Source organism: Petaurus breviceps, unplaced genomic scaffold, assembly GCF_028583685.1.
Source record: "Petaurus breviceps papuanus isolate PSGF00001 unplaced genomic scaffold, PetGlider_PUasm1.0 42, whole genome shotgun sequence".
In the NCBI taxonomy this organism is placed as follows: Eukaryota; Metazoa; Chordata; class Mammalia; order Diprotodontia; family Petauridae; genus Petaurus; species Petaurus breviceps.
The window spans coordinates 4954293-4964452 of NW_027186325.1; positions in this window are offsets into that span (position 1 = coordinate 4954293).

Here is a 10160-nt window from a genome sequence, read left to right on the forward strand (position 1 = left end):
ATTAAGCAAACTATTGAATTAATAAAGAAAACGAAGAGCTGGTTTTATGAAAAAAAAATAAAACTGCTAGACCCTTAGTCAATATGATAAAAAAGAGAAAGAAGAACACCAAATTATGAGTATCCACAATGAACAGGGGGAATGTACCAGCAATGAAGAGGAAATTCAAACAATAATTAGGAATTATTTTGCCCAATTGTATACACATAAATTTGACAATCTTAGTGAAATGGATGAATATTTCTAACAATATAAGTTGTCCAGAGTAACTGAAGAGAAAGTAATCATTTAAATAACCCCTTCTCAGAAAAAGAACCAAAAAGCATCAGTGAGCTCCTAGGAAAACATCTCTAGGGCCAGATGGATTTACTAGTGAATTCTTTCAAACATTTAAAAAACAATTTATTCCTATACTCTACAAACGTTTTGGGAAAATTAGTGGAGTCCTGCCAAATTCTTTTTATGGCACAAATATGGTACTGATACTTAAATCAGGAAGATTACCAAAAAGACTACAGCAAAATATCACAAGAATAATACACTTTGATCAGGTAGGATTTATTCCAGTAATGCAAGGATGGTTTCAAATTAGGAAAACCATCCATATAGTTAATCATATCAACAATAAAACTAGCAAAAATACATGTTTATCTCATTAGATACAGAAAAGGTTTTTGACAAAATACAACATCCATTCCTATTAAAAACACTAGAAAGTATAGGAATAAATGGAGCCTTCCTTAAAATAATAGGGAGCATCAATTTAAAGCCATCAGCAAGTATTACATGCAACAGGGAAAAGCTAGAATCGTTTCCAATAAGATCATGGGTGAAACATGGATGTCCACTATCATGACTCTTATGCAATCTGGTACTAGAAATGTTAGCAGTAGCAATTAGAGAAGAAAAAGAAATAAAAAAGGAATCAAATTAGGCAAAGAAGAGACCAAGCTATCACTCTTTGCAGATGATATGATGATATACTTAGAGAATCCTAGAGAATCAAGTAAAAAATCTACTTGAGTCAACAAATAAATTTAGCAAAGCTTCAGGATATAAAATAAACACACATGAATGCTTGGTATCCCTGTATGTTTCTATTGAAATTCATCAGCAAGAGATGGAAAGAGAAATCCCATTTAAAGTTACTGTACACATTATAAAACATTTGGGAAACTGCCTGCCAAAACAAACCCAGGACCTATATGACCACAACTACAAAACACCTTTCACACAAATAAATTGAGATCTAACTAATTGGAAAGACATCAATTGCTCATGGCTGGGTGGAGCTAATATGATTAATATACAATTTTACCTAAATTAAATTATACATTTAGTGCCATACCAATCAATTTACCAAAAATAAAGTAACAAAATTCATTTGGAAGAACAGAAGGTCCAAAATATCAAGGGAATTAATGGAAAGTAATGCTAGAGATGGTGGACTAGCTATACCAGATTTTAATCTGTATTATAAAGCAACAGTGCTCAAAACTACTTGGTACTGGCTGAGGAATAGAGTAGTGGATAAATGGAATATATTGGGTACATGAGACTCAGCAGTCAATCACTACAATAATCTAGTCTTTGATAAACCCAAAGACCCTAGCTTTTGGCATAAGAACTCACTATTTCACAAAAACTGCTGGGAAAACTGGAATACAGTATGACAGAAACTGGGCATAGACCATTATCTAACACCATATACCAAAATCAAGTCTAATTGGGTGCATGATCTAGGTATAAAGGCTGATACTCTAAGCAATCTGGGAAAGCAAGGAATAGTTTACCTATCAGATTTGTGGAGAGGGGAAGACTTTATGACCAAACAAGAATTAGAGAGCATTATAAAATGCAAAATGGATCATTTTGATTACATTAAATTGAAAAGCTTCTGTAGAAACAAAGCCAATCTTACCAGGATTAGGAGGGAAGTGGAAAATTGGGAAAGAATTTTTACAATCTATGTCACTGATAAAGGACTCATTTCTAAAATATACAGAGAACTGATAAAATGTATAAGAATACAGGTCATTCACCAACTTATTAATGGTCAAAGCAAATTAACAGGCAGTTTTCAGAGGAAGGAATTAAAGATATTTTTAAGCATATAAAAATGCTCTAAATCACTATTGATTAGATAAATGCAGATCAAAACAACTCTGAGGTACCACATCTCACCAGTCAAATTGGCTAAGATGACAAAACAGGAAAATGACAATTTCTGGAGAGGATGTGGGTAAATTGGAAAACTAATGCATTTCTGGTGGAGTTGTGAACTGATCCAACCATTCTGGAGTGCCATATGGAATTATGCCCAAAGGGCTATAAATAATTTCATACTCTTTGACCCCAGCAATACCACTTCTAGGGCTGTATCCCAAAGAGATCACAGAATTGGAAAAATGACCCATATGCACAAAAATATTTATAGAAGCTCTTTTTGTGGTGGCAAACAACTGGAAATTAAGGGGATGACCATCAATTGGGAAATGGCTGAACAAGTTGTGGTATATGCATTTAATGGAACACTATTGTGCTATAAGAAATGAGGAGCACATGGACTTCATATGTACCTGGAGAGGCTTATATGAACTGATGCTGAGTCAGAAGAGTAGAGCCAGAAAAAAACTTGTACACAATTACACACACAACCTATGTGTGATGACCAACTTTGATAGACTGGACTCTTTTCAGTAATTCATGGTTATAAATCAATCCCAAAAGTCTCATGCTGGAGAGAGATGTCTACATCCAGAGAAAGAAATAGAAAATAACTGAGTTTGAATCCAGATTGAATAAAACTGCCTACTCTTATAATTTTTATTTTTTGGTTTTGTTTCCTCTTTCCCATTTTTCATTCCATCTTATACAATCTTTCTGTATAACCTGACTAATGTCTAATGTGAAAGTATTTCCAGATATTATACTTGATTCTATGCCACCATGGGGGGTGCAGGGGGGAGGGCGAGAAAAATTGAAATTAAAAATTTGTGGAAATGAATGTTGTAAAGTAAAACAAATTAATAAAAGACCAAAAAAAAGTTTATATATATATATATATATATATATATAAAGGAGTAGGTCATTTGATGTTACTCTTTTGGGGGTAGAAGAGGATTTCTTTTTGCTTCAGTATCCTCCTCTGAATACGAACCTCATTCTTCTGTATTCCCATAGTAACTCTCTGACTGAATTTTTCTCCTTTACCTATGCATTATTTTACATGTCGAAGCTCAGTTTTTATAATCACCTCTAGTACTGGGGTATAAGGGATGGTGTCTCAGTCCTCAGATCCACGTCTCCCTACTGTCTCAGAACTAGAACCAAGACCTACAGCCTCCTGTACTTTTGCAGTCAGTGGCGTCCTCACCTCAGATCTTTTGCACTAACCAGGGGCATCCTGGTTTCTTCTCTCCTCCACAAAATATCTAGGTTTGCTGTTCCTTATTAGCAGATGTTCCCTCAATATTCCCCAGGTTTGATGTCCAATAGACTTTATTCACCAAGGTTTAATAGTTTCTTGACTTGGGGTGAAGGCAGCCTCCTAATTCAGTTAATTCCAGGGCTTTTTGCTTGTTTTTAAGGGGACCTAGGACCAAGACTGAAGGCGTTTACTTTTCACATTAATCAAACCTCAACCTGGAACTTTTCTTCAGATCTCCAATTATCCCAGGTGGACCCCTGTTCTGCCCTCAATCTTCTTTATATTTATTGTTCAATACTCACCCTGAGCTGTTTTATTCATCTTTTCTTGGAGAAAATCTTGGGAACTTGAAAGTTTCTCACCTACACAGACATAATCCCAGAGAATCCTCCCTTTACCTTTTTTTAATTGGGAGAAAATAAAATATTATCTAAATAATAAAAAATAAGATAATTAACTTAATCTGAGAGGATCACCTTGCTTGTTGTATTTGAAACCAGACAAAGAAGCAGATATAGAGTGGAGTGGGACCATACAATATATCAGGTACAATAGGGATCATGGGGAATAGATAAAAAATGAAATTCCCTGCACTTAAGGAGCTTACATTCTACTTAGGCTATACAAAATATTAAGATATAAGTAAATATAAATCAATATTTTTCAAAATTTTATTTTTGACTTAAACTTTGAAACAAATATAGAATAGAGAAAAGAAACAAAAACATATTTTGAACTTAAATATGAAGTTAGAACGGGGGAAAAAAGCATGCCATATGCATAGTAGAACAGAAGGGATAATTCAAAATATGTAACAATACATTTTCATTTCAAAAGAGTCTATATGAAAAATGATGCTCATTATTTTGAGAATTGTCCACCATTTCTTTGCTTCCTTGCAGGTTTTCTTTTGTTATCTGCTGTGCACTTTTTAATTTTGTTCTTTTCTTCCAGCCTGCAAAACCTCCCCAGAAGGCCACAACAAAGTTCATATCTGTTTCCTTATAGGTAGGCTATAATAAAGTGTAGATGTGTTTCTCTATAGGTATGCACACATGCATATACATATACACATACATACATACATACATACACACACACACACACACACACACACATATATACTTTCCTAAATTGATTCTAATCCTGGTCTTTTTTTTTCATGTATGTGTATGTCTCTTGCCTCTTCTACTTTACTTCTACCCACTACTTTGCTGTCCTATGGCTTGCCTAACCCCCACCAAGTATCCTTCCCCCATCCTACCATTCTCATAAATCTAAATACCCTTCTATACCCCTATTTTACCTATTCCCTCATCCTCCCCTCTAAAGATCCCTGCCATGTTCTCTCCCCCCTCGTTATGCCCCTATTATTTTATTTCTTGTGAATTTAAAAGACTTTTATGTTCTTCTAAATATATATGTATTGTTCCCTCTTTAACCCATACCTGGTGAAAGTAGGTTACCAGAACTACCAGCCCTCCTCTCCCATGTAATTCCTCTGTGTCAGATCTTCTTTTCGTACCTCATTTACATAAAATGATAATTCTTTTAAGCTATTCCTAAATGCTTTTACTTTTAAAATTCATATTATACTCAGGTTTACCCCCAATCTTTCTTATGAGCTATCCAATTATTGATAAGAATCTTAGACATACATTTTACATTTGTAAAAAGTAAACAGTAAGTTCTTACGGCTCCCTTATAAACAGTCTTTGTTATGTGCCTTATATTTCTTTTGGTTATTGTATGTCAAATCTTTTATTAAATACAGGATTTTTTAACAAAGTCTTGAAAGTCTGAGACTTTATAAAATATCCCTTTCTCCCATTCAGGAGATACATAACTTTGTAAGTAATGATATTCTCAGTTAGAGCCCCAGTTCTTTTGCTCTTTGAGATGTTGTGTTTTAAGACCTGCAGACATTTAAGGTCTCTGATGCTAGGGCTTGTGTAATTCTAATTGTGGCAACATCATAATAAAATTGTTTTAATCTTTATGATATATATATATATATAAGATTTTTTTTTCTTTGAGCTGGGGGTTTCAAGAATTTGACTATGATATTCCTTTGAGTTTTCCTCATAGGATTTCTTTTAAATGGTGATCAATAGATATTTTTTTTCTGTTTCTACTATTCCCCCTGGTTGTAATGCTTTGCACAATTTTCTTAAATTATTTTTGTATTATTGTATCAAGATTCTTTTTTAATTTTTTTAATCATAGCTTTCAGTTAGTCAAATTTTTTTTACTTTCTCCTCTTCACCTATTTTCCAAGACTATTGGTTTTCTTATAAGATATTTCACTTTCTTATAGATTTTTAAATTATTCATATTTAGCTTAATCATTTCTTGATCTCTTATAATTTAATAGGCTTCATTTTGCCCATTTCTAATTTTGAAGGGTTTATTTTATTTTTTAAGATGCTAGATCTCCTTTTCTAATGGTTGATTTTCCTCATACACTTCTGTAAGGGTTATGGGATTTAAAGATCTTCCATGCCCCATTGGACTTGCTGACGTAGCAGGAAGGGGTGGAGCAAGAGGAAGCAGAAGCCAAGCTAGAGTTTTGTGGTGGCTAGCAGTGGCGGCAATGGCGGCAGCAGCAGTAGAGGGGGTGGCGGCGGCAGCGCGAAGCCCTTTTTGAGTAAGCCAGAATTTCTGCTAAGGACTCCTGCTGAGGACTGCCAGGGGCCAGAGCTGCTGGGAGCATGCTTCCTGGACGCTGGGTGGTTGCTGTGAGTGGGGAGAGGAGGACCTCTGCCTGAGGTAGCCTGTTCTGTTTTAAAGGCTTGAGAATGTGGATGCTTTCTACTTTATCTACCTGTGCCAATTTCATAACTACTCTGATGGCTTTCACTTTCTGGTTTTGGGACTCAGTCTTTTGGTATTTTAATAAATTTTCTAGCTTATTCCCCCATATGGAAAGCATGATGTATTTTGTGATGGATAATTATATCAGCATATCTGTAATTTCCATAGGCATTGTGAATATGGCATTGCTGATACACCTTCTTGTTTTTTCTTCAAATTTTCTTATTTTTTAGTCATTTTCTGTCATTTGACTTTTAAAGATCTTCTATGGATTCATTTTGGGCAGGTGACCGTCTTATATTACTCTTTGGGGGTTTCTTTACTTCAATATCCCCCTTTGAAGATGACCCCCAGTCATCTCTATTCCTGTAATAGCTTTCTATGGTTGAATAGTTTCTCCTTTGCCTGTGCATTTTTTGTGGTAACAACTTAATTTTTGTAATCATCTCTACCCCTAGTGTGTTGGAAATGGTGCCTATTGCACCAGATCTTCTGTTCTCTCCTCTACCCTGGTATCAAAGGCAAACCTTGAACCTCCTGTAAGTGCCCACAGCCAGAGTCGTTCTGCCCCATTTCTGCACTCACCAGGCATGTGTTTATTCCTTCTTGCCCTACTGCCCTTTGCAGAACAGTTGGTTCTGGCTTTCTTATCAGCAGAGGTTCCCTCCATCTTCCCAGCCTCAAATGTCCAACTCCCCTCAATATTTGGAGGTAAAAATTGTGGGGGCTGGGGCAGAGGCAAGCTCTCAAATCAATAAATTCAGGACTTTCTGCTTGTTGTTAAAATTGAACTTAGCCTGGAGGTGTGAATTCTTCACAGGGACCAAACCTTGCCCTGTGATTTTTCTTCTGATGTTCTCCAATTGTCCCAGAAGTACCATGGTTGTAATCTTATTTATCTCCACCTTTTCTTAGTTTACCCTAAGGTGTTATTTTAACTTTTTTTGTGGGGGGAAATCTAGAGAGCTTGGAATTTTATGACCTACTCCACCATCTTTCCACAATCCACTTCACCAAATAAACTTTTAAAAAATACAAAATGAACATTTTTTGGAGGGAAATAAAAAGATTAGATAATGAATCCATGAAGAAGACTGAAAAGAACCAGTGGATAAGTAAGAAGAGAAATATAAAAGTACAGGGTCACATAGCATCAGGAAGAAGCAAGTATGCAACAAGAATTGATAGTCAACAGTATCAAATACTACACAGAGGCTAATATAGATTATAACTGAAAATAGATCATTGGACTTATTAAGAAAGAAGGTGATGGTCTTCAAAGCAATGATTTCATTAATGTCATAGGAAAAGAATCCAGAATGTAAAAACAAAAAAAAAGAAGTTAAGAAGTTACCAGGAAGTAAGGAAATGAAGGCAAGAAATGTAGCTAGATAAATTGGGCTGTTTAAAGCAAAAATATAAAAGCTAACAGCTTGAAGGGATAGAATGGCTATGTGAATTTTATGTTATAGGTATCTGTGTGTTTTGGAAGACAATAGGAAGATGTCAGCATATGGGAGATATTGAAAGCCTAGAAAAGGGAGACGATGATGAAATCCTCTCTGAGAAGATTGGTAGGTAATAAGACAAAGAGTTAGAATAGACATATTCCTGTTCACAAAGAGACCATCTTATCTTTTGGGACTAGAGAAAAAGAAAATTATAGGATAGTGGGTTATACCAAGGTAATTAGAAAAATAGATATGGGAAATAAGAGAACTCAGTATGAAGATACATTTTTTTTTTCAGTGACATGTTTTGTTCTGTCCAGGTTTTGAGAATTACAGGAATATAAGGTGAATTCCTTGGTTGGGGTTGAATGGTGGTGATGATATAGATTCTTTGATTATTTGGGAGTTATACAGGGTAAAGAATATGTGCTTAGACTTCAAAAGACTCTAAATCTTACATCTGACACATACTATCTGTATGACCATTGGCAAGTCACTTAAGCTCCATGTGTCTCAATTTCCTCATATTTAGAATAAGAATTTTGAGCAAAATTCCTTTGGAAGTCCATTCCCACTACATATCTCTTTTTTTAAAACATTTGAAAGAACTGCCATGAGGAATGTGTATAACACCAATGCCATATTCACAGCACCCACGGCAGCTATGAATATGCTGGTGTAGTTGTGAATCACAAATATCACATGATGTCCACATGAAGGACAGAATCAAAACATTTATTCAAATACCAGAAAGCCAAAGACCAAAACCAGAAAAGCCAAATTCATTAAAGAAACCACAAAGTTGGTACACATTACCAATGAAGCAAACACCAACATTGCCAAGCCTTCCCAAATCTTCCCTTCTTCAGGCCTTCAAAACAAAATAGATTCCCTTGAGCAAGAGAGTCCCTCTCTCATTCATGGTAACTTCTCAGCCTCCACACTGCTTGCTCCCAGCGGTTCTTGCTCTCAGGTTGTGCTCAACATTTTATCCTGGTCATGAACTCCTCAGTGTTCCACCCCTTCCAGTTACATCTGCAAGTTCCTCCCACTCTGGGATTAAAAATTCTGTTTCTTAACAAAGCCTGGATGTATTCAAGGGCAAGGTTCAACTTGAAACAAGGTGCTAAGAACTTATTTGCTTACCATTACAAGGGGCAGGAAAGACCTTCAAATTTCCATTACCATTACAATGTTCACCACATTTGGGGTATAGAAGTGACAGTCTAGAGGAGATTATGTAGCATTGCAAAATGAACTGTCAGAATGTTTATGTAACCTCCTTCATCTGCATATATCAGCCTATTGCAGAAAAAAGAAACTGAATAGTGAAAAAAAATCCAAAGTTGTACTTTGAAACAAAACAAATGAGGACAAGACCAAGAAATCAGGAGCAGAGAATTTTTTTCTTAATTTTGTAATATTTTTTAAATTTAATTTAGTTTTAAAAATTCATTTCCACAAGACTTGGAGTTACAAATTTTCTCCCTGTCTTTCCCCTAATGGCCACCCCAAGATAGAAAGAATATGCAATACCCCTTACCCCAATCTGAACTCTGTTATATCCTTCCCCATTTCCCCTCTAAATTTCTAGTAGGGCAAGATGGATTTGTGTACCCTAGTGCCTGTATATCCTATTTTCCAGTTGTATGTAGAAAACATTTTTTTAACATATGTTTTTAAAACTTTGATTTCCAGATTCTTTCCTTTCTTCCCTCTCCACCCATCCCCACCAGGAAGATAAACAAATCAATGTAGGTTGTACACGTGTAGTTAGTTACACAGAATGTTACTGTAGTAGTTGTATTTCGAAAGACTAACTATATTTCCCTCCATTCTATCCTGCTCCCCACTTATTTAATTTTCTACTTTGACCCTGTGCCTTTTCAAAAGTGTGTTCTTCTAACTACCCTCTCCCCCAATCTACCCTGCCTTCTATCATATCCCCTGTTATCCTCTTGCTCCCTAGTTTCCTGTAGGGTAAGATGCACAAATGAGAGTGTATATTATTCCCTCCTTAAGTCAAAATCAATGAGTAAAGTTGACCTATTCCTTTTACCTTCTTGCTCTTCCCATACATTGTAACAGTTTTCTTACTGTTTTATATGAGATAATTTACCCTATTCTATCTCTTCTTTCCTCATTCTCCAAATATATTCTTCTCTCACCTCTTAATTTCATTTTTTAGATATTGTCCCATCCTATTCAACTAATCCTGTGCTCTCTGTCTATGTATACATGTACACACATATACACACTCACATATGGATTTATACACACTTATACCCTCTTATATATACATGTATATATGTATGTGTGTGTACACATATATTCCCTTCAACTATCCTCTTGCGGAGAAAAGTCTCATGAATTACAATACTCATTTTTGAATGTAAGAATGTAAATAGTTCAATTTTAATAAGTTCCTGCTGATTTCTTTTTCCTTTTTATATTCTCATGGTTCT